This window comes from Scylla paramamosain, chromosome 17 (assembly GCF_035594125.1).
Source record: "Scylla paramamosain isolate STU-SP2022 chromosome 17, ASM3559412v1, whole genome shotgun sequence".
Lineage (NCBI taxonomy): Eukaryota > Metazoa > Arthropoda > Malacostraca > Decapoda > Portunidae > Scylla > Scylla paramamosain.
In genome coordinates, this window is record NC_087167.1 from 5,117,299 (window position 1) to 5,142,500 (window position 25,202).

Consider the following 25,202-nt stretch of genomic DNA (forward strand, 5'->3'; position numbering starts at 1 on the left):
GCTAATGAGCGGCGTAACACTCACTGAACCAAAGAAGGAGTGTGGAAAGTGGCGTACACACAACACTTCACACTGAGAAAAGATTATATATGTATTCTTCCAACACACACACACACACACACACACACACACACACACACACACACACACACACACACACACACACTTTCCTCTCATAATGACATTCTTCAGACAACATTATAACGCCTTCAGGCTCACCCTCCTCGCCTTCCTCCTCTTGCCTTTCTCCCCCTAAACCTTTACCTTCAATCTTCCTTCCTCCATCTCCCCTCCCTCCTTCCTTCCTCTTCCCCTCACCTTCTGTGCTCATCTTTCCCTCCCTACCTCCCTCTACCATCCTCTCTCTCTCTCTCTCTCTCTCTCTCTCTCTCTCTCTCTCTCTCTCTCTCTCTCTCTCTCAAGGTTGTTAAAGACGCCATGCAGTTTAAATATACGTGTGATTTGTTTGTATTCTTTGTATAATGTATGAAGTTATTTGGTTCACTTGCATATAAGTATACTAAACACATACATACATACATATATACATACATACATACATAAAGTATAAAGACGGACCTTTCCATACATAGACTGGTACATACATACATCCATACATATATATATATATATATATATATATATATATATAGAGAGAGAGAGAGAGAGAGAGAGAGAGAGAGAGAGAGAGAGAGAGAGAGAGAGAGAGAGAGAGAGAGAGAGAGAGAGAGAGAGAGAGAGAGAGAGAGAGAGAGAGAGAGAGAGAGAGAGAGAGAGAGAGAGATGGAGGGAGGAAAAATTAGAAGGTAACTCGATTCGTATCCTGATTATGCCAATTAGATAAGGTGCTACGGTACACACACACACACACACACACACACACACACACACACACACACACACACGAGAAAAGGTACTTAAGGGAATTTGAATGATGGAGGGAGATGAGGAGAGGAATGAAGACGAGGAAGAGGAAGAGGAGGAGGAGGAGGAGGAGGAGGAGGAGGAGGAGGAGGAGGAGGAGGAGGAGGAGGAGGAGGAGGAGGAGGTGTCTCGTGATAGATAAACGATAGGCCTTGCTGGCACTCGCTTACAACACTTTATTGAAAAAAAAAGAAAGAAAGAAAGAAAAACTGTAAAGACCAGAATATAACATCAACTTGAACACACACACACATACACACACACACACACACACACACACACACCCAGCTCAAAAACTTAATTCAAATACTAGATGTAATTCTCTCTCTCTCTCTCTCTCTCTCTCTCTCTCTCTCTCTCTCTCTCTCTCTCTCTCTCTCTCTCTCTCTACTGACCTCCTTGGACGAATGAAGCAGCGGGACTGATTCGAGACAATTGGGACTGGTTCGCGTGGGTCCCCTGCTGCAGCTTCAGTGGCAGCGAGGGAAGGGCGGCGGCGGCGGGCGGAGGCTTCACTTCTCCAGCCACCCCTGCTGAGGAAAATGTCTTATATTACTAAAGGACCAATATGTTGCGTGCGTCTTCTTTCAGATAATTTCCCACGCCCCTCTCCAAAAGTTTTCGTTTTCTATAACAATTTTCTGAATGGTAATTCGTCATAAGCCTTTCTTTTCCGCTGTCCAAGTAAACACTACAGTCTCCCCAGTCTTTTCTTTCCCTTGACCACCACCTTTGTACAGACACACAATAGATTAGTGATGTGTGTTCGTATATTCGTTGTTTCTTGGGCTTGGAAGTTGCCATTTTGTAATACGTGAGCTGTAAAGATTTTAGATTGTGGTGTTTTGTACTTTGTGAATTTGTGGTCAAAAACATTTGGTCTAAATCTTTTAATTTAATCCAAATCTCATCTGGTTGAAATTAACTCTTTACTTTAATCATATTTTTAACTTTCTCGCATTTTTTTTCTAGCTTTAATTCATCGTACTTCATCCTTTGCTTTTACAAGTAATTTACTACTTACAATTTATAATTTTTCAAAGCAATTTAAGCTTCTCTTTCTGCATTTGCTCACATTCTGAAAATTCGTCTCCGTTCCTCTCGCATTTTTACATAATCGTGTTTTGTTTTGCTTGTGTTGCTAACAGGCTCTCGCTGTGCATCTTCTCACTGTACGTCACGCTTTCTTCCTGTTTTGGCGTGCACTTTCAGATATCTTATGAAATCACGGTTTTCTTTCGAAGACTCCTAGAAAACTTTAATGTGCATCCACCAGCTTCCTCACTGCACACCTTAACAAGTATCCAATATTGCTGCACATTATTTGCTATTCTCATTTTGGATAATCCGCTTCTCCCATCAAGGGTCACCACAGCAGCTCAGCCTTCTCCAATGCGCACGGTCTTCGCGTTCCTCAGTCAGACACATTTCAAGCACGTCTTCCTTCATTGCATCCATACACCTTTTCTTAGCTCTTCCTCTCTTTCGCCTGCCGACTAGATCCATCTCCATCTTCCTCCTCCCCACGTACTCTTCTCTCCTCTTGCCATACCCTGTGCACCTCACGGCCAGATTATCAAGTAACCTCTTCCCCCCCCCCCCCGTGCGTGGAAACTACTCTTCGTGTACGAAATGGTATTATCAGTCACAAGGAGGCTCGAGTGGAAAAAAAAAAAAATAGTGGCGCTCCTTCAGGAAGAGCAGCCCAGCACCACCTCTTCGCCAACCCCTTCGTTTATTTCATGCTTCACTACATCGTTTTTCCATGTTAATGTATTAGTAATTGGTTATAGGATCAGGTAAGACTTTCTAGGTGTTATATGAAAAATCATACCTTCAGGAAACATTACTTTTCACTGTGTTAAAGAAGCGCAAAGCAATCCTCACTTGTTCCGGGCAAAGTTGTCACCAGCCAGCCCTGGGTCACCAACATTCCCTCCCCCACCAGCCACAGGAATGGAGTCAACATTATCCTTCAGCTCATTTGTTAATTATAGGGTTTTCTATGAATATTTTCGTCCATCCATTGTTTAATGAGTTTCTTTTTAATTTTTACACTATAAATTTTCATTGTATATGTTTTTTTCTTTGCTTGTTGTGAAATTACGGCCAGAATGCCCCGGCGTGGTGGTGGCTGGCAGGAACGCCTGCCCGACAGACCCCGTTATAATAAATTGGCTATATGCTTTACTATTCTGTTTTTACGAACATAATTCAGTCTTATAGCTAGGGAACAGTGTACTGCAGCTGCTCCTTACTTAAGTTCACGGCCAACTCTACCTAGGCCAAGTGTATGTACTGCTTTATACTGATAAGGCTGCGGTGAGACAGGAGGTTGATGGGCTTCGTTTGAAAACGTTCGCATGGCGTCTTCCTTCACTTGGAACATCTGATATGCCTGAAACACTCCCTTGAGGCATCCACATCAGTCTTTCCCTAATCCCTCAAGAGCCGTGCTGCGTGGGGGGCTAAGGCAGCACCAATTACAGCGCTGAGGTCCCACTCACGCCAACACCATTATGCTCATCATCGCCCATTATTCCTGGCCGCAACTTTCTAACTTCCTGCTGACTTCATGGCGAGAGTTGATGGCAGTAAACAAGCCGCCAGTCTCCCACCTGTCTCTGCCATCACAGGTATCCTTTACTGGATCATCTTTAGCGTGATAGAGAATGGTGACATGCCTGACGGTCTTGATATTACGTAAAAAATCTATAGCAAGCGTGACGGTTTTAATGTTACGTTAAAAAATCTATAGGAGGCGTGACAGATTTGATGTCACGTTAAAGAAAAAAATGTATAGGTGTGGCGCTCTTCATGTTACGTTAAAATAATATATACAGGAGTGACGTCTTGATGTTACGTTAGAGAGAGAAAAAATCTGTAAGTCCGTTAATGAACAAACAACCAATTTTTCATTTTAACGACCTGAACAAAGCAAAACATGCACTAATGAGGCTACGTACTTCTACTGAGCTTACGTGCGGGAGCAGTACACAGGTAGCAAGAGGGCGTATAGTGTAGATTGAGTACATATCAACAAACATCACGTGGAACAAAGAGCCACGTGACAGGGGGCGGGGCGTGGGAGAGGGGAAGGATGGACGACGCTACAGAGGTGAGTGGAACAAATGTTTACGGAAAAGGAGAAAAATGACATTGGGTGAGCCGTGCTGCAGAGGCCATCACGGGTGGATAAAATCTCCCAGAGAATAGAAACAGATGAGCTTCTACCCCACGTCGTATGTAACAGTTGTGTGCTACGGTTAGGGAGGACTAAGGAAGACAAGCCAGGTCCCATATGGTAAACAAGGGAAACTGAAACAACAATAACAACAACAACAACAATAACAACAACGCATACACTCTAGGTATAAGTAAAGTAAGACGAATTGGTGTCGTTAGTGGTGAGGGAAAGCAAAGAATTAAAGAGTGGTCATTTATTTTCTCTAACGTTGAGAGAGAGAGAGAGAGAGAGAGAGAGAGAGAGAGAGAGAGAGAGAGAGAGAGAGAGAGAGAGAGAGAGAGAGAGAGAGAGACTGTCAAAACACTAGGGAAAGGAAAATACGAGCATGTCAGGTCACGGTCAATAGGCGAGCAACCTGCCTCGCTCTCTTTCCTCCGCTGTGTTTCGTGTTTCCTCTCAACCTTAACTTCCCCGAACCGCTGAGACTCTACCAACAGTCAGATAAGAGAACTGCCTACAGATCATGGAACTTGAGAACGAAGGAAGGGGTAAAGAAAAGCTGAAAAGAGTGCAGAAGGTTACTACACTTGTGGCCCTAAGTATAATAATAATGATTCATGTTTCGTGTGCTTCCCAGACCACTAGCTCCACCAATAACACAGGGAAAAAAGGTTCGAAGCATCAATAAAATGTTTCCCTTCCCACTCACGATCTGCAGGAAAGAATCGTCCCCACAAGTGTACGAGAGAAAGGTCTTACAGATTTCTACATGATGATACACTTCGGGGAAAGGAAAGATGCTCCAGTAATTAACAAAAGAAATTAACATGTACACATAAGAGACTACTGCCTCATTGGGTAGACTAAACTAGAGCGTTAATATTTTGTTCTGCCGAGGAATCCTTCTTAAGTATGATTTGAAGGATCTACTAAAACAACACACACTTAAAATTGGTAGATGCAGAACAGTACCAGTCGTAGTAGTAGTAGTAGTAGTAGTAGTAGTAGTAGTAGTAGTAGTAGTAGTAGTAGTAGTAGCGTGTGTGTGTGTTATATTCTCAAGAACTCTCTCTCTCTCTCTCTCTCTCTCTCTCTCTCTCTCTCTCTCTCTCTCTCTCTCTCTCTCTCTCTCTCTCTCTCCAGACAGAAACGCCTGGAAACACTGTATAGTTCAATGTGGCGGTCAAAACAAGCCACCCTCTCCTCCCCTTCCTCCCCATACTATATTCTCGATTAATGTTGTGTGTGTGTGTGTGTGTGTGTGTGTGTGTGTGTGTGTGTGTGTGTGTGTGTGTGTGTGTGTGTGTGTGCAACCAATACCGAATTTTATGCTGTGGTACAAAGGAACCGATGGTATAAAAATCTCGATGCACACACACACACACACACACACCAATGAAGGGAGGAGAAGGAGGAGGAGGAGGAGGAGGAGGAGGAGGAAGAGGACAGGAAATAAGGTTTGTTTTGACCACACAACAAACGACACAATGTGTTTCCAGCTGTCCGTGTCTTTAGAGAGAGAGAGAGAGAGAGAGAGAGAGAGAGAGAGAGAGAGAGAGAGAGAGAGAGAGAGAGAGAGAGAGAGAGAGAGAGAAGGAAGGGGACGTAACGAGACAAGTTACTCCTCTCCTCTCCTGTAAATTCTGGAGTTGAGGAGGTAGGGAGAGAGGTGAAAGAGGGAAAGAGGAGGAGGAGGAGGAGGAAAAAACAGAGAAGAAGAAGAAGAAGAAGAAGAAGAAGAAGAAGAAGAAGAAGAAGAAGAAGAAGAAGAAGAAGAAGAAGAAGAAGAAGAAGAAGAAGAAGAAGAAGAAGAAGAAGAAGAAGAAGAAGAAGAAGAAGAAGAAGAAGAAGAAGAAGGAGGAGGAGGAGGAGGAGGAGGAGGAGGAGGAGGAGGAGGAGGAGGAGGAGGAGGAAGTGTAAGGAGACAACCACACTAAGGAGTCACCATTTTCCACTTTTCCCCTCCATCATCATCGCCACGGCTCTCCCCCACCTCTCTCTCTCTCTCTCTCTCTCTCTCTCTCTCTCTCTCTCTCTCTCTCTCTCTCTCTCTCTCTCATCTAATTAATTTCCCTCGTAAACACACACACACACACACACACACACACACACACACACACACACACACACACGAAGCCTAAAATGGCCTTGACAATACTTCCAGTCACAGCTTTTTATTACATTTACTTCATAATGCGAAGCTTGGCAGGTAAGTCTTGGCCTATTACGAGAGAGAGAGAGAGAGAGAGAGAGAGAGAGAGAGAGAGAGAGAGAGAGAGAGAGAGAGAGAGAGAGAGAGAGAGAGAGAGAGAGAGAGAGAATCGTACGGCTGGCAGCAAAAAATGACCCAAGTAAAGCGTGGTTGCCTAATGTCACCTTAAATTCTCCTTCCCGTGGACTTGCATGAAGAATATCGTAAAATACATTCTCTCTCTCTCTCTCTCTCTCTCTCTCTCTCTCTCTCTCTCTCTCTCTCTCTCTCTCTCTCTCTCCACGTTTACGCTTTACTTTTTTTTTCTTTCCTTCCATCTCTCTCTTTTATAGTCTTTCCTAACAATCATTGCCTCTCTCTCTCTCTCTCTCTCTCTCTCTCTCTCTCTCTCTCTCTCTCTCTCTCTCTCTCTCTCTCTCTCTCTCTCTCAACCCTTCCCTCCCTCCTCCTACTCCCACCTAACCTCATCAACTCCCTTCCCTCCCCACGTATTACAGAGAGAGAGAGAGAGAGAGAGAGAGAGAGAGAGAGAGAGAGAGAGAGAGAGAGAGAAATGAGATGAAAGAGAGAATGTTTGACGAGAGGTTTAGAGTTTCCTTCAAATATTGGTCCCCACTCTAACCACTGAGAGAGAGAGAGAGAGAGAGAGAGAGAGAGAGAGAGAGAGAGAGAGAGAGAGAGAGAGAGAGAGAGAGAGAGAGAGAGAGAGAAAAAACTCAATTACGCCCTCAATATAAGGAGAATAAACCAAGTATGAAGAGGTGGAGGCGACAGGCACGGAACGGGGGAACCAAAATTGTTGCCATAGAAACTCTGTTGCCAGTGGATTTACTCTTCCATTTCCTCATCAGCGAGGGAGAAGAGCTGAAGGAGGAGGAGGAGGAGGAGGCGTTGAGGGGGGAAAATGAAGGAGTGGGAGGAAGAGCGTGAGAGATGAAGGTAAGACGAGATGAAGGCGGGAAAGTGGGTAGAGGGCGGAACGAGCGGCGAGAGAGAGAGAGAGAGAGAGAGAGAGAGAGAGAGAGAGAGAGAGAGAGAGAGAGAGAGAGAGAGGTCACAAGATCATAGAGGCTTGGTTAGGGAGAAGGTAAGTCTTCATCTATGGAAATCTAGGCGAGAAATTGGCTATCAGTGGCTCGTGTGTGTGTGTGTGTGTGTGTGTGTGTGTGTGTGTGTGTGTGTGTGTGTGTGTGTGTGTGTGTGTGTGTGTAAAGGGGAACCACAGCATTTTCCGTCGCAACTGCCTCTCCCCTTCCCCGGACACTAAACATTTACGGCTGGAAGCACCGATTGCAGGAAGAACTTTATGAAAACTGACGTGATGTTAAGAAAGAAAAGAAGAAAATCTTACACAGTATAAAAAAAAAACTAATAAAAAAAGAAGCAAGAGTAAAGGATGACAGATCTCCTTTACTCCCTTTGATAACGTTAGTAAAAAAAATTATTTCTTGATCACGATGTAAAAAGAAATATATAGTATGAAAATGAAAGAAGCAGGAGTAGCGAGGCGTGCCAGGCGATGGATCTCCTTTTTATACTCCCCTTGATAATGTCAGTTTCCGGAAGACTTCATGTAATGCGCGGCGGGGAGGCAAAGACGCTCCTCTGAGGCACGGCATGAAGAGCCTTGCAATACTAACGATCAGCCGACCAGGAACAGTTAGTGGTGGCGGCGGCAGACGAGGCTTGGACCAATACCTGGAGCCATCTTAAGGGAGGGAGACAGGTAGAGGACAGGTACAAGACAGGTGAAGTGAACTTTAACCACGTATTTCATCAAGATTCCCCCTAAAGGTGTAGTCGCGATGGTTGTGTTGTTAATATCCACCGACAAAGCGTGCGTGTGCAGCGAGTGACTGCCTCACACTCACGCACCGAGGCACAAGGTGACGGTGCTGCTTCACGCCGCACTGACCCGCTGCACGTGTTACAATAGGAAAGCTGAGCCTGTGCACCATGCAGCGCCTGAAAACCCTCTCCATATATTCTCTTCACATTTTATTTCGTTTATGTCGTAGTTAGCAAGTCAAGTTCAAGGACACGACCCTTGTCTGTATCTTGCCGCGTGTGTCGCAGCAACACGTGAAATACAAGTGCCGGGAAAAATTATGGCGTTTATTTGGCGATGAGGCTGACTGGCGCTGAAAGGACCATTTAACTGAAGAGTGGTAATTGAAGCATCAGGGTATCAAAGTACCTATATTTCCATTGCTGCTGCTGCTGCTGCTGCTGCTACTCTCAGCCTTAATTGATTCGAGGAGCTCGGCGCTACTCGCTGAGAGGCTCCTGGAATCGAACGGTGGCAGCGAAATAGCTTTTATCGGGAAACTTAATGGAACATCACAAGCGTGTGCTGCCTCGCGCTCTGTTGTGCCGTACCCGTGCCCGTGTAGCCGTGCTGTGTTCATGCCTAACCATGTTACAGCGGCTGAGGGTAAGGGTGAAAGCCTTGGCCACCGGACATGATGGCGTGCTGGTGCAGCGCTGCCGCTGCCAGTCACGGGCGGGGGGAGGGGGAGGGAGAGAATGAAAAGGGTCACGCCACAGCGGCAGGAACCACCATTCCAAGACTCTCTGGATCACATTATCATAATGAATAAAGTCATCTGCTACCGCACATCACGCAATTCTGGTCTGGCCTGTGAAGGGAACAGAGCGGAGAGAAAAGGGATTGTTGTAATACAACAACACTAGTATTACGTAACGATTGCCACCCCTACCACTACGTACACTTCTGCACAGCGCCACACACTCGTGAGCTGACGTGTGGCGCACAGTAGGCACGGCAGTCACGCGTTACTTTTCCACACAAAGTCACAAAGCAACAACTGAAGCCAGCTCTGATGCGAGTTTAAGATGCTTCATGTCAGTTTGTAATGAAGAGCGTGCAACCGTGTGGAGGAGCGCCTGCGGTCGATCACAGACCCCAGACACTGCATTCACCATTCTCCTTCCAGTGTAATTGTTACTTCCCCTTTGTTGTTCTGCAGCCAGACCGAGAACCTCTTTGGTGAGGAAGCGGGCGTGTGGAGATGCTGATGATGATGATGACGACGACGATGATAATGATTGTGATGGTGGTGGTGGTGGTGGTGACGATTCTGGTATTAATAATTATTGATGATGATGGTGATGATGAGGAGTATTAATAATGATGACAGTGAAATGTAATGAAGGTGACTGGTATTTATAATAATGATGATGATGATGATGATGATGATGATGATGATGATGATGACGGTGGTATGAATAATAATGACGGCGATATGTAATGATGGTGACTGGCATTAATGATGATGACAATGACGATGGTGATAATGATGGTGTAATGATGGTGACAGGTGTTAATGCCCAAGATGACGATGGCGGTGACGATGACTGATGGTGATGATGGTGATGTGTGAGTGGTGTTTAATGATTCTAGAAGTTAATGGTGACTGCTCGGCTGATTCCTTCACAACAGCATGACTCAACCAACCACAGGTCCCCGCCACGCTCGACCCCAAAGCCACGAAGGAATAAAATAACCCTCAAATCTCATTAAATCCTTCAGCAAAATAGACTGCTTGCCACACCCTCTGAGCGCCACACACACACACACACACACACACACACTCTCTCTCTCTCTCTCTCTCTCTCTCTCTCTCTCTGTGTGTGTGTGTGTGTGTGTGTGTGTGTGTGTGTGTGTGTGTGTGTGTGTGTGTGTGTGTGTGTGCAAAGTCATTTCAGATCACTACCCAACGCAATAATTGGTAGGAACGACTGAAAAATTTCCTCTGCACATTTATATATTCGTAATGATATGATTTCCAGGTCAACTTACATTTTTTATTCCCTTTTCACGAGTTCCCCCTGACCTCGAAGCTTTATTATATATTTCATTTTGTTACCTTCTTTTTTTATCAGGTTTGCGCACGGCCTCCTCCTCCTGGACCCTGCGCTTTTCCTTTCATCATCAATCACCCACGCTTGTCTTCCCTGCCACCCTGCCACCATGGCGTCCCCCTTCCTCTTCCCTCATCCACACATCCACCCTGGACACACCCGCCGTCTCTCCATCACCACATGACGCACCAAACACACACTTTATTTTTGCTTAGGAATTTTTCATGTGCTCATTTCGATATTCTGTTTGATGCGTGTTGCTTTTTTATGAACAAGACTACACAAGGAGGACTCATAAATTCCATCCACAAAAATTCCTTGAGAAAAAAGTTCAATTAAAATACTTTCCATCGTCATAACTTCCCTAAGGCTAACCTAACTTAACCTCACCTGACCTAACCTAACCCAACCTAACCCAACTTAACCTAACCTCAGCTAAACCAACCCAACCCAACCTAACTCAACGTAACCTAACTCAACCTAACCTAACCTAACCTAACCCAACCTCACTTAACCTAACCTAACCTCACCTCATTTAATTTATCAAGGGAGGATTAATATCTTGAGGACAGCTTCAGTCGTGCTTCCACACACTCTTCTAGTCGCTTCCTTCTGCGTAGGTTACACTACAAACGCTGCCATTAACATGACTCCTTGTGTTGCACTACACACAGAAGAAAAAGCTTAGCAGTTGGAAAAGTTTCGCCTCTATGTTCAAGCAGCGTGTGGACTACACTTACAATTTTCTTTCACTATTCTGGTGACAATACATAGCAGAAGCAACATTATCCACAGCAGCTGCCTCCCTTAGGAATCAAAATAGGTTGTATGGATCAGACAGTAACTCAAGAACTAAAGACAAGGAAATGGTTGACAAAAGTAAGGATGAACAGTATTTATAGGTGCACATGAGCTTTTTTCTTCTGTGTAGTGCAGCATCACTAATTAAGGGGAGAGGGGAGAGGCGGAAGACTGAAGACGGAAAGGAGCAGCCTTGAGGTGGATATGAACTAAATTTTGGAGGATGAGTTTGGGAGCAAAACAGCGCCAAGTACTGATAATGAGGATGATTGAAGAGAGACCATGATGGAACCACACATAGGGATAAGTTGCCGTGAATAAGACAACAAAATAAAGAAAGACAGCTTGGCACTGGAGTGTTGAGTCTTATGAGGCCCCGAGGGGTCTGGCGTGGCGTGAGGTGATAACCCCATTAGTCACCATACGTTACGGCAAGTCCCCTGTGTCTCTCCTGCCAGGGCTGTACCAGGATCACCACGCGGGACCAAGGCTTTCCCGCATCCCGCTTTTCTCTTACCCCGAAAGTTTTGTGTTGCTGTATGAAGATGTGAAATGTTACACAATGAGAGACTCCACTTGAGTTTGTAGTATTCCTGCAATTGTATCATTGTGCCCTTAGTGACACACACACACACACACACACACACACACAGTCTCTCTCTCTCTCTCTCTCTCTCTCTCTCTCTCTCTCTCTCTCTCTCTCTCTCTCTCTCTCTCTCTCTCTCTCTATCTCTCTCTTACATCAACGTACTACGCCTCGATAAAACAACTTTTCATGTTTTGTGAAGTTTCGGGAAAACATCTTCAGACGAACAGTATTAGAACAATAGAACAACAACAACACAGGCTGACCCTCAAGTGGTTGCTCGGGCACCTTGTGATGCAACCCACACGTAAACAAACGGTCTCGAGGCGCAGCAAATAATTCTCTTTACCCGCTTACTCTGAATGAAAACTTACGAAACCGCTCATGTAGAAATTATGTAATATATCTACAGTAAGCCCTTCATAAACCGAACTAATTGGGGGAGATGCCTGACGGTTTATCAGAAAATTCTGTCAATAAGATGGTCAGAATAGCATCTCATAAACCGACTGAGGGACGGTGATGTGTTCGGTAACACATGTTTAAAATGGGTGGCTTCTTTTCATACTTATTTTTACGGTAGATCTTTAATGGTACACTGCTTAATTGATGTACTGTAATATAAACAGTAAGTATATCAAATAAAAGTATTTTTGACTGTTGCACTCACCAAACAAGGAAGAGATGCTGTGTTGCCGTGTTGGGAAGTGTTGCTATGAGACGAAGGGGAAGGAAGCCAATGTGACGCACACACCACCACACTACACCACACCACACTACGCCAGATAACCAGCCACACATTGAGCTGTGTTCCGTCGGCCCAGCCTGGGCCCACACCAGTGGTCACCTTACTCGAGGGACATGCACTGCGTCACCGGTACGTTCGATCGGTTTCAGACTCTTCTGATAAACCAAACATGAAGTCGATTTACCGAGGAAAGTTCGGTTGGCTCAAAGGGGTCGGTTTATCCGAAATTCGGTTTATCGAGGGTTTACTGTATGTAATTTGTAAAAGTTACAAGCCATGTGACATAAATAGGTAAAAAATTTAGACTATCATGAAAGCTGTACAGGGCAAGCATAGTACACTGTTCATAATCACCTCACTTCAGATCAAATCTTTAAAAGTGCAAATTATTACGTTTATAGGGACGTAAAACTACACATTTCGTTTTTGCAATTTATAGTACGTCTGTCCCTAACGCTGATTCTACCATGGTGGATTCAGCTGTCCTCCTCGCCACTGCTTTGTCCTCTCTCACCCCCGTCCTCACCATTTTCTTCCTGCTCCTCCTGACGTGTATCTGGTAACCTGCTCCTCCTGACGTGTATTTTGAATCCTGCTCCTCCTGACGTGTATCTTGAATCCTGCTCCTCCTGACGTGTATCTTGAATCCTGCTTCTCATGACGTGTATCTAGAATCCTGCTCCGCCTAACTTGTATCTGGAATCAATCCATCAATATCCCATTAACACCAACCAGGCGACAGTCACGGCAAGAGCTCCCTGTGGCATCAAGGCTTGGCTAACGTATCTGCCCTCGAATTACGCGGCCCTTCAGTGTGCCAAGGACTCTTCTACATTTTGAAACGGGGAGAGAGTTAGGTAAGTACACGGACTTAACCCTCAGACTGGCAACGATGATATGACACATGTTACTTCATTCGTGTAACCCTAGACAATTTTACCTTGTCGAAATGAAGCTACAAGCACTACAAGATTTTTAACTCATTCATCATTCACTTTTTTTTTTTTTTTTTTTTTTTGCTGTAAGCGCTGTCTTTCAAATTTCTACTCTGAACCTGCACTATGACATTTTGTTTTACTTTATTTTGTCTATTTTTTTATGAGTAACAGTGACCGGCCAAGAAAAAGAAGGCTATTTTGTCGTTCTCGAAGTGTCAATCGGTAACGAGTACAAAAAATGGAGATGACCAGGTGCTCCTCTCTCGAAGCAGTTCAACAGACAACAATAATTCTGAGGAGACACTACAAAAGCCAGCGAGTTAATGGAGGAGACACACAGGGGAGGGTGTGAAGTTGTAGCACAGACTTGCAAGCAGACAGATATGAAAAGGAAGCAAATGAGGCACGTAATTATAACAAGACACGAAAGCAGAGGTAATGTCGTACAACACAAATATTCAGAACGTTCCTTGTACTTATCACCGAACATGTTAATCCATTCACTATATGACAATGTTTTCCATCATCACCTGTAACCTTTTTGGACGCAGATTTATTTCCGTACAATAGAAAAAAAGAAAAAAAGACAGAATTAACCTGCTATTCCATACTTCGTTTAGCTCTGTGTCCAAGCAAGCATTTTACATAGTCCTCTTCAAGTTAGCAAAGCACGACTGTAGCTGTGAAAGTGTTAATAGTTATAGCATTAATCGACTCTAGTGTATTAATTCCACACTTGTCCTGACACATTAATTTATTTTCTTACTGGTTTGTTTACTTATTATACTGAACCTTCATAGGGTCTGCCTCTAGAGAATCTTTACGGGACCTGATCTCCTCCTTTCCCTCCCTAACTCACTTACTCATTGTCCACCATCCCCATTTCTTTTTACAGCTTCCCTCTTCCCTTCCTTTACATTCCTCCATGCTTCACCTCTCTCTCTCTCTCTCTCTCTCTCTCTCTCTCTCTCTGAAGTGAAGAAAAATACCTAGATTCATATTATCATTACACATCCAGAGACAGAGACAGAGAGAGAGAGAGAGAGAGAGAGAGAGAGAGAGAGAGAGAGAGAGAGAGAGTTCGGGAGAGGTGTATTTTTAGAGTGATACACAGGCAAACCATGTGAAATAATTCTGCGGTGTTTGGATGTACAGGGCAAGGGGAGCACCAGCAGACGCCTACACACTTATCATGCGGGGAATACACTCTCTCTCTCTCTCTGGATATGTAATGATATATGAATGTCTTTTTTTATTATCAGACAACTGATCAAATACCTAATCACTTCACGTAACAAGCCATGTTTTTTTTTTCCAGCTCATAAGAAAGAAATAAGTGTGAACAACATTTGCACACGAATGTTTCAAGTGAAGAGAGACAAACTTTCCATCAAAACTCCAATACCCCTCCCCCAGCGGCCTTGTGTTCCTTGTCAGTCACTTAGTTAACTCCCATGAGAAGTGTATAACTTCTGGTGTTGTATAGCCCCCGGGGGTGGCAGGGAGAAAAGGTGAAAGATAAAGGCAAGGAAGGAAAGAGGAGAGGCGGTAAGTGGAGAGAAGAGAGGCGGAAATCGAAAGAAAGAATGGGATGGCAAGGAATTCATAACAATGCATCATGCGAGTGACATTCCCTGCATTCCGTCCACAGCAATACACACCCACACACACACACACACACACACACACACACACACACACACACACACACACACACACACATACACACACACAAGTGACTAGAATCATATCGAGAAAAACTGGACTAGAAAGGCAGAATAAGGCGGTTATCTATTCCTAGCAGTACCTCCCCGTGCCTGCCGTGGCCACCTCAGGTCCCCGGGACACATGACACACAGCTCTGGAACACGCTTCTGTATTTTCTGTGGCAAAAGACCACTAAAAGCGAAGACGACGAGGAGGGGTGGGAATGTTCCCACAGGCCATGGAGGGAAATGGACCATTCTTTGTTGGTTTATATAAGTGTACCTTCGTTTTCTGCGTCTTTCTTGGATGCCGCCACACAGTTGTAGAAAAGCCAGGTCTGTTAAAAAGAAAGGAAAGAAAGAATGAAAAGAAAAGTGTCTGAATCTTTTTTTTTTTTTTGGGGTGGGGGTCGAGGGGATGAGGCGGTGGCAGAGGGTAGGGGTGTGGGAAAAACAAAGCTTAAAAAGAAAACAATTCACGCGTTCCATAAACACAATAAGAGTAGAATAGAATTTTTCCACACTTCCCTCAGCACGTACGTATCAATTAGTGTGTTTGTTCCTCAGTGACAACACGTTCATTAGCTCGTTTAGGCATGAGGGCCCGTGTGTGTGTTGGAGCAGCACAACACGACCGCCACGCCAGCCCTGCACCGGGGACACACGCCTCAAGGAGCACGCGAGGGGGGAGAGGTGGCTGTCGTCCCCTTCCTCCTCCACCAGCCACACCGAGAGACGCGTGAACCAAGTGGCCGTGTCAGATACTAATGAGGCGCCCACCTACGCACCGTCCATTACTGTTACCTCTGTGAAACGGTCTACATTCTCCTCAGGCGCACACACACACACACACACATTGAAGCGGACGTCTGTCATCAAAACAAAGCCCAACCTTGCACGCTCCAGCACGGCGGGTCCCTGGCGGCAGAACATGGACCGAATTTGTGACTGCGAGCATGTGTGTGTATGTGTGTGTGTGTATGTGTGTGTGTGTGTGTGTGTAGCCTTTCATCGGATTTCTAGTTCAAGGCAGCGACAGTCAAGGTCCATTTGTTGTTACTGCTGAAATCCACACCTGAAAGTCAGCAAAGCAAAGCCACAGTTGCTGTCACGGGCGCCGCTGGTCTGTGAAGGGCAAGCCATGTACAGGTTATAGCAGTAGTGTTGATGTGATTACCTCAACTCCTCACGTCTGCACGGGAGAGAGAGAGAGAGAGAGAGAGAGAGAGAGAGAGAGAGTGAAAGAAACGAACTGAAAACAACTTCTCGTTCTTAACTTTCTTAAATCCCTCCAAACTTTCAAACAGTCGATTAGTTTCCTGAGAGAGAGAGAGAGAGAGAGAGAGAGAGAGAGAGAGAGAGAGAGAGAGAGAGAGAGAGAGAGAGAGAGAGAGAGAGAGAGAGAGAGAGAGAGAGAGAGAGAGAGAGGGAAGAAAAACTACCACCGCCACCATTATCGCACCTTCATGAATAGTAATGTTCGTGTTAGGCCAGATAAGACCCCCTTGGACCCCCCTCGCCCTGTCTGCTACCTGATTCACACACACACACACACACACACACACACACACACACACACACACACACACACACAAGGAGGAAAACGTACGAATGATTAACTGACAAGGCACATAAACGAGAGAGAGAGAGAGAGAGAGAGAGAGATCTGGACGGACCGAAACGGACGTAGAATACTTAACAACAACCATACACACACACACACACACACACACACACGTATTTTTTTTCTCTCTCTCTCTCTCTCTCTCTCTCTCTCTCTCTCTCTCTCTCTCTCTCTCTCTCTCTCTCTCTCTCTCTCTCATACACACACCCGGTGGCACACAGGACAAAGAAAATGGGAATACATCAGGATTTTCCCCTACTTATTTATTCCATCACTTATTTGTATCTATTTATTTTTATTTTTTTTTTTTTTGTGTGGGAAAAGTTAGCCAGTAAAAAAATCACGACATATACCCTGTCACGTGACACTTACTCTCTTGCACCACACGCGTGACTGGGCAGGGGCAGCGAACCAAACCTGAAGAGGGAAAAGGGGAATGTCTCGACGCAGCTCCGGCAGGGGCGAGAGTAAAGAGGTTTCCAAATACGTAAGTAGGTCAATGTAGTTCCTGCTGACCAACGCCCGCAGCGACACGTTACCAGCCACGGAGTCTTAAAGTGGTAGTGGCTGGTTAGGGGCCACTACGGAAGCTCGCGTGCATGAGAAAATAAAGGCAGGAATGTTTAAATCACCGTTAAGAAGTTGTTTCATGTACCCACCGATAACTTTTCAGTCGCTTAAATAGATATGTAGTCTAGAAAACACTAAATTGATGTCTTTTTTTTGGGGGGGGGAGGAGGGGGGGCGCTGTAAGACCTCGTATGTATAAGAATGCAAAGAAAGCAATGTTTAAATAACCACCCACAATTTTTTAGACACCTTGACACTGGTTACTTAAAAAAAAAAAAATAAATACTGTACATAAGAAAACAAAGACAGGGATGTTTAAATCACCGCTACACATTTTTTTTTTCACATAGTCACCATCGACTCTCGACGCCTTGCAGGTCACTTAAACATTTGTGTAGTCTAGGAAATATCAAATTAAGCTTTTATTTTCTTCCCTTTTCTCCTGCCAATGCAAACAATATCTAGCGCTGTGAATGTTGACAAAGCAAGAACACACCAATAAAAATGTTAACAGCTGCAAAGAAACGCATCCACTACCATGTTTTTTTTTCTCTCTCTTCCTTCTTTTCCCTCTATCGAATACCTGCCAACAATCCAATGCCAAGAGTTTGCAGTGACGTGCGCTACACTGCAGGCCGCGACACCCGGTGCGTATTCACAGGCAGCGGCAACATTTGTATGCATGTCAACAGATGCAGCTTAATAGTGGCAATCTGGCAATAAAGGTGAGTTATCTGGCGGCTTTGCGGTGGCTCTCACGGGACCTGCGACTGTGTGAGTATTTAAGTGCCTTTAACCTCCCATGCCTCTCACTAATCCGCCATGACCCTATCTGGTGAAGAGTATAATGAATATTCGTGCACATTTCGCCACGTCACGCTTCACTCCAGCGTTATATACCTTAAAGTGGTGTACACGTGAATCTCCAATTTGGAAATCTTTGAATTATCAGACCTGACAGCCCCCGGTGCGCCGCCTGCTAGCATGAGGGGCTGCTGGATCTGCTGCATAGTTGGCGGATAATGAGAAACACCTCCAGAATTTATCTCACGACTCACTTTGGCGGCATCCGTAACGAAACATGCAAGGAATTAATATTTCCTTTGAGGTAGTTGAGAGGAGTAAAACACCGGGAGCGACCTGTGTGGGTGAGGCGAGCAGGAAACTCTGGTAAAAGCATGAAAACGCAGAGCAAGTGTGCCACCTGTGGAGCAACAAAGGTCAAAGTGGAGGCGGGAGGTTACCAGGCAAAAAGTATTTATTGTGTGTTGTGTGTGTGTGTGTGTGTGTGTGTGTGTGTATGTGTGTTGAGGCGCCACTCCTCGCCAGCGGTGTTAACGGCCTCCTGAAGTGCCTGGGAGTGAAAGGAGCGGACAAAGCAAGATGATACAGAAGTGGGGGCCTTCCCTGACAAACGGACCACATCTCCCCCAGGACCAGGACAACAAGCCACGCGAGGAACTTAGGTTGTCCACCACGGCAAGGGGAATGGGGGGTGATGCTCCTTGTGGGGGAAGCAAACAGCTGGATTCTTTTATTTCAGTATTAATCAACTATTTACTAACAGATTTTTCTTCGGGGAATATGTTCAAGTATTTTAACTTTACTTGACGGTTGAACGTGAGCTTTATGTGGTTTCTCAACAGAAGATATTATTCTAACTCGACGTTGAATAGTAATCGTGAACAAAATAATACATGTTTTATGGAATACCCATTCTCTCTCTCTCTCTCTCTCTCTCTCTCTCTCTCTCTCTCTCTCTCTCTCTCTCTCTCTCTCTCTCTCTCTCTCTCTCTCTCTCTCTCTCTCTCACCCCGGCTACCTAAAAACAGCAGCATATCACTTCAAGATAATATTCATCAGGAAGAGCCGCTCACGTAACTTGTGCACATATTCCACCAAGTATTCCCTAAGCCTGGATGGCTTGCACCGAGTCCAGGCGTCCCTCTGGCCACGGGGATTAATAGCTCGTGGACACGTCGGGAACATCCTCCTGTGGAGATGATAAGGGAGACCTGTCTCCCAGTACAGACACACGTTTATGAAACATACCAGTACATACGCATACGAGAATGAAGCGTGTCTCTACAGTGAGATGCCTTTGGACGGAGTAATCTGGTTTCTTTTCTTAGGTGCATCTTATCGTTACATCTGTCGTTCGCACGAACCAGAGAAAACTTTTTTTTTTTTTTTCAAACACCTCGGGGCCGCGGCCTTGAGGCACGGAAGTGCTGTCGCATCCGTGCAGCCTCTTTCAGGAAGCTGAAAGAGTACTACTGTTTCAAAGTTGGATAACATTTCACTGAAACAAACATGCACGCAGGTGGTGGTGAGCCAGGGGTCGTGCAGTATGCCCTTGAAGGCCGTTAATTTTGCAGTGAAATACGTGGGAATGATCACAAAGATTCTTTACAAGCAGAACTTTCCTGGACGGAAGGAAAAGGACAGCAGACCCCGGGCTGCACAGGTACCTAAATCTGGCTTGCCGAGGCTTGAACCACACGACACACGTGCACGGAAAACTGACAAAAAATTATTCACGTGTTTTCACGGACGTATCACCGGAGGATAGGAACATTTTAATAAGAAAACAAAAAGAAACGCAAAACATGAAATATTTTCCACCAGATCCTGCATGTCAATATAACTGAGTATTACATGGCGATGTCTTGACCTAACTGTAAGACAATGGGAATGTATGAGAAGACATGGCAGCCGGTGCTCGCCTCCTAACATCAAGACGGCAAGCTCAGCTTCTGAAGAAGCCAATGCTCTCTCCTCTATCACCACACCTGCAGAGCCCCGTATATATATATATATATATATATATATATATATATATATATATATATATATATATATATATATATATATATATATATATATATATATATATATATATATATATATATATATATATATATATATATATATATATATATATATATATATATATATATATATATATATATATATATATAATGTATATATACGGTATATGCCTATTACATCTGAGGTCAAACGGTCACGCTAGGGTGGCCTGAGGTGCCGCCGTCAGGGTCACGGGTGTTTACAGGGCGCCTGGCCACGCCTGCAGGAGGTAAGACAGTAATCCGTTTAGTGTGGGTCCGCAGGAGAAAGGCAAACCAGTGAGGCACGCACCTGCCGACGTCCCGCGTGTGTCCCCAGGTAATGGAGGACAATGCTTGATGAGATTGGCAACATTATACTCCCTTCCTGTGCTGGACTGCGCCGCGAGGCTCCTGTATATATCATGAACGGTCGTGCAACAATGCTGCTACGTTTGTATAAAGAAAATACACGAATAAAAATTCAAATGCGTTAATGCGTTTCTCTCTCTCTCTCTCTCTCTCTCTCTCTCTCTCTCTCTCTCTCTCTCTCTCTCTCTCTCTCTCTCTCTCTCTCTCTCTCTCTCTCTCTCTCTCTCACAAACACACACAATTTTTATGTGACATGCAACATTTACCCTTATACAGGAAACGCGCAACACCGAACTAAGCAGGAGGAAATGGTCACCGGCAGCGACCCAGGATCTCTCAGCGTGTGGAGTCGTGCCAGCACAGCGTGTAAGTGAGGCAGTGGAGAATTAAGCCTCCTGCATCTTGTGTGGGATATAAACATCTGGGATAAGTGGAGTACAGAGTTAGTTAACCTAATAATGACAGTGGAAGCGTGACTCGCATCTGCCTTGGTAACATTGTTCTCGTTGCGTTATATGGAGCAATCTCGAGAACACCGCTACAACATCTCTTCTCTTAAGGATGCTTGGTCACCTCAGTACGCGATTTTTAGTGCTGTAATATTTGCGGAAGCTGAGTACGATCATTATTACTGTTTACTTGTCTATCTAATTTTATCTATTTATTTTTATCTATTTTCTGTTGGGGTAGGGCAGCAGCAAGGAAGGAGAGCCGTTATGAAAAACATTAAGACAAAATTCTATCCATTCTAGATTACGAAAGTCACGGATTCATGCTTCATGGTTACTTAAGGCGCTAACCCGACCCAAACAACATCCGCTTGAAATTCGAACGCCCAGATGGCAGTATGAAGCAGTGCTCCTCCACGTACCGAGGTGAGGTGGGCGTGTATTCGATGATTTGGTACAGAATTGTGCGCTTGTCATCTTCATGTTCAGTAAGTGATATTGTGGTGAAATGTTGTTTAGTTACTAGTCTGAGTGCAGCTGTGATTGTTCTGAAGGCTTAATCGTATTGTGAATCGCATGCATCTTTCTTTTGCTGGAAGACAGTGACAAAGATATTAAATAACGATTAGGTTATAGCATTTCTTTTTGCGACATTAGTAGGACTTCACTGACAGGGACAGGTGGAAACAAGAAATTATAGATACACCGTCTTTTTTTTTTTTTTCTTTTTGGATTGAATTCCGTAGCTCACGATAGTTCCGTAATTCAAATTCAAGACCCCGTTATTTTCCGGGAATTTGTGCTTTCATACGATCAGCTACCTTAATATTCACAAGCCAGCGCTGGGTAAAGAGTCCTTGCTCTGTTGCGTCTCCCTTGAATCCTGTCTGTGTTGTGTATTTCTGTGTCCTCTGGGAATACTTGGACATTTGCTTCTTATGGGCGCTAATGGCATAGACTCCGCGGTGTGACTGATTACTTTGCTCCTAACTGACATAATGAGTCCTCTGTTCCTCGAGTGCGCAGTAAGTCCGCTAGTTAATTATCTTTTCTTTATTTACACGGTGATTAGAATTGTTAAGCGGTGCCGGGAATGGTCGTGTTGTGTCCTCTATATTGACCCACAAGGAGATAAGACGCAGGAGGTTACCTTGAGGGACGCTGTGGTGTTGAAGTGATTAAAGTAACTGTCTGGTGTCCGAGTTGGTTTCTTGACCTCTGTGTGTTCAGTGTTGTTCAGCGCTTATGATCGATTGGCCGCTGTGTGTGTGTGTGTGTGTGTGTGTGTGTGTGTGTGTGTGTGTGTGTGTGTGTGTGTGTGTGTGTGTGTGTGTGTGTGTGTGTGTGTGTGTGTGTTTTCATTACACTGATGAATTTGCTTTATTCTTTTAATAGCCAAATATTATTATTGTTATTGCGATATGTTGTAAAGAGGTGTTGTGTCTATGTGGCCGTGTAATGTGTGTGTGTGTGTGTGTGTGTGTGTGTGTGTGTGTGTGTGTGTGTGTGTGTGTGTGTGTGTGTGTGTGTGTGTGTGTGTGCATTACATTTGTTGTAACCCAAGAAATATTTCACAATGGATGAATTTATAACAGTCTCAATTTTTATTTTCTTCCTTTGTGTGGAGGGTTAATTATGCTCCGTGGTGTACATTAATGTTCCTACCCTTAGTTAATTAGTCATTACATTCGTAGTTTCTGGCGTAACTACAATACGTTCCCAATGGTCGAAGTAGCGAGAGCCATTCTGTGGTGGTAGTGTCATGAAAGGATTCCTGTACCAATTTTGATCTCGACTGGCACTTTCAAAACCACGCAAATTATGCTTATTGTGTTACTCAGCGTTTACTTTATTATTGTGTACGTATGTGTTGTGGTGTGGCTGACTTATCAGATCTCCAATGGCCAGTCCCAAACGTGGTGCGTGATGGCAAATGCTGCAACGCATGACCGAGAGAATATTGCTTCCTGTACTATTTCCGCATCGATGTTTTGCCTTTTACCATTGTGTTTGAAGTCTCCAGTTTTGCTTTGATGCTATTTCTGATTGGTAATATGCTGAGCGTAGTTTTGGGGGTAATGTATTTGGGCCGTGGACGAGGTGACTGGCGTGTCCAGGTATTGGTGTACTAGCCTGCGTGCCACCATCCACACGAGCACGGCCCCTATATTGCGTTTCAAGGATGATGGATGCCAGGAAGTGGTTGGTCTGCTGCAGAGAGGGTGCAGGGACTGACCGGGATTACTTTCTACATATGCATGTCTGCGGCCACTGGAAGGACAGTGAGTGCCGGACGCTTCCCGCCGCTGCACGGGGCAACTAAAAAGTGCGGAAATAAAGCAGGAAGCGGGGACGAGTCAGGGGATCTAGGGCTTGGTCCCTGGCACGAGAAGCTGGCAGTGAGGCAGCGTGGCGCAGTGAGGAATTGTGAGCGATATTGTGCTGCAGCAAAATGTGTCTGTCTGGGTCTCTCTGTACGTCTGTCTGTCTGTCTGTCCGTCTATACATGAAAAAAGAAAGGCAGGTGCAGACCGATACCAAGAAGCGGGCAGAAAAAAATAAATAAATAAATAACAAAATGATTAAAAAAATATGAATAAATGTGAAAAGAGTAAAGTAAAGCACAAGACTTTAATCATGCAAGACATACTCGTATATATTTATTACAGTGAACGAGACCACTGCCAATGCTGTCCTCCTCCCCCTCGTCTCTCTCTCTCTCTCTCTCTCTCTCTCTCTCTCTCTCTCTCTCTCTCTCTCTCTCACACACACACACACATGGCTGATTCTAAAAAAAGAATTACAATAGTTGGACTTACTAAGTTCGATAATATCCCACAAGAAGCATTTCGCCTTTGCCGCGAAGGACCAGGCCATGTTAAGGTGCGATGACTGCATAGCCCGGGCGCTGCTTCCCTGCCATACACCTGATACTGCAGCTAAATATAACCACTGTAGAGCAACGCAGAACAATATAATAACAAAGCCAGTACGCAGCAATGAGAGGCAACACAATAATAATATAGCCACTAGAGAGCAACACGGAGAAAACTAGTATCATCTCCCTTAAGCAAGACGCCCCATGTGGCACCAATCTGTTCCCAATACAAAGACGCCGCCTCGGGAAGGAAATTAATCAAACACCAGCTGATATATGGATTTGCTAGAGTATTATTGTTCCGCACGAGATATAAGGGCTTTGCTTATGTATTGTTAGAATCTTCGACCCGGGAGCTACAGTAACTGAGAGGGGGAGGGCTGCCCTGCCTCTCAGCACTCTAGAAGGGAGCGGCTACATCCTCCTGAGTCAGATGACGTAACTCAGATAACGATGGTATTTCTTAACTGTATAATACTAAATATTTACAATGTACAAGATGTTGGAGCCGTTGTGATACCAAGTATTGTACATGCATAGAGCTGCAGGGGAGAGACGGGGATGAACACCATATCAGAGTGCGAATTACAAGGTAGGTGGAATATCAGTCAAGCTTGAAGAAGTACGGAGTGGAACAGTAACACCAACATGCTCCGTACCTTCTCCTATCTTCTCGATGGCGGCGGCCGAGTGGTCAGCGGTCAGGGGTGGTGTTCTCTGTGATCTTCCTGCGCAATCTGGCCGTTTTTAAGGTTACCGCCGAGTGGCCCAAGACAGTCCACACGCTTCCCGAGAGCATTTGGGGACGAGCCTCTACATGCAGGTGTCACTTAAGAAAATCTTACCTGAGCCACCACGGGAGCCGACAATCTACCCTACAAGACAGAAGACAGCCTACCGGAGCTACAGGACAAAAAATACACAAATAAATAAATAAATAAATAAACAGATAAGCAATTAGTTCTAAAAATAAATAAGACAAATGATAAAAAATCCACCAGTGACGTAATGACTGAACAGGTACAGAAAACACGAAAACAACAGTATTTAGTCAGACACTTATTACCATTAAATATTAACCACTAACACACACAAAAAAGTGACACACACACACACACACACACACACATTTTTATTTCAATTGTTATTACTTCAGACGGTGTGGTGTCCAACACAGTAAGAAGCTACAATAAAAGAGAGGCCGAAACGTCGATTGCTGCCAGGCGGTCGATCGCAAGCCACTTTCCAGCACGCCGCATAATACAGTTCAATCCTCTCTGTCAGGTCTTCCCGCCCCTCACTGCTTTCCTCTTTGGGGTTCCCTCCGCCACGGCTTACTTCTGCGGGGCGGTGATGGACTCGCTTCAACGTCCCTCCTTTAAGAACTCCCTACGTCTGGGCTTACTTTACATCAAAGAGGGTGGTAGGATATGATGTTTGTGCCTCATACCTCTCCACCCTTTGACACCTTCC

General features: G+C 44.8%; 1 protein-coding gene across 4 annotated transcripts in view; it reads right to left on the reverse strand.

Annotated features, from left to right (window-relative positions):
- LOC135108358 (glutamate-gated chloride channel-like) overlaps nt 1-25,202 on the reverse strand; it is a 64,320-nt gene that overhangs the window by 37,026 nt on the left and 2,092 nt on the right. For 3 of the 4 annotated variants that reach the window (XM_064019273.1, XM_064019272.1, XM_064019270.1), the window contains exon 2: nt 1,320-1,454. The gene's annotated coding sequence lies outside the window, so the exon portion shown is untranslated. Of the gene's footprint in view, nt 1-1,319; nt 1,458-25,202 lie in introns of all 4 variants that reach the window. The other variant, XM_064019271.1, reaches the window with a different exon arrangement.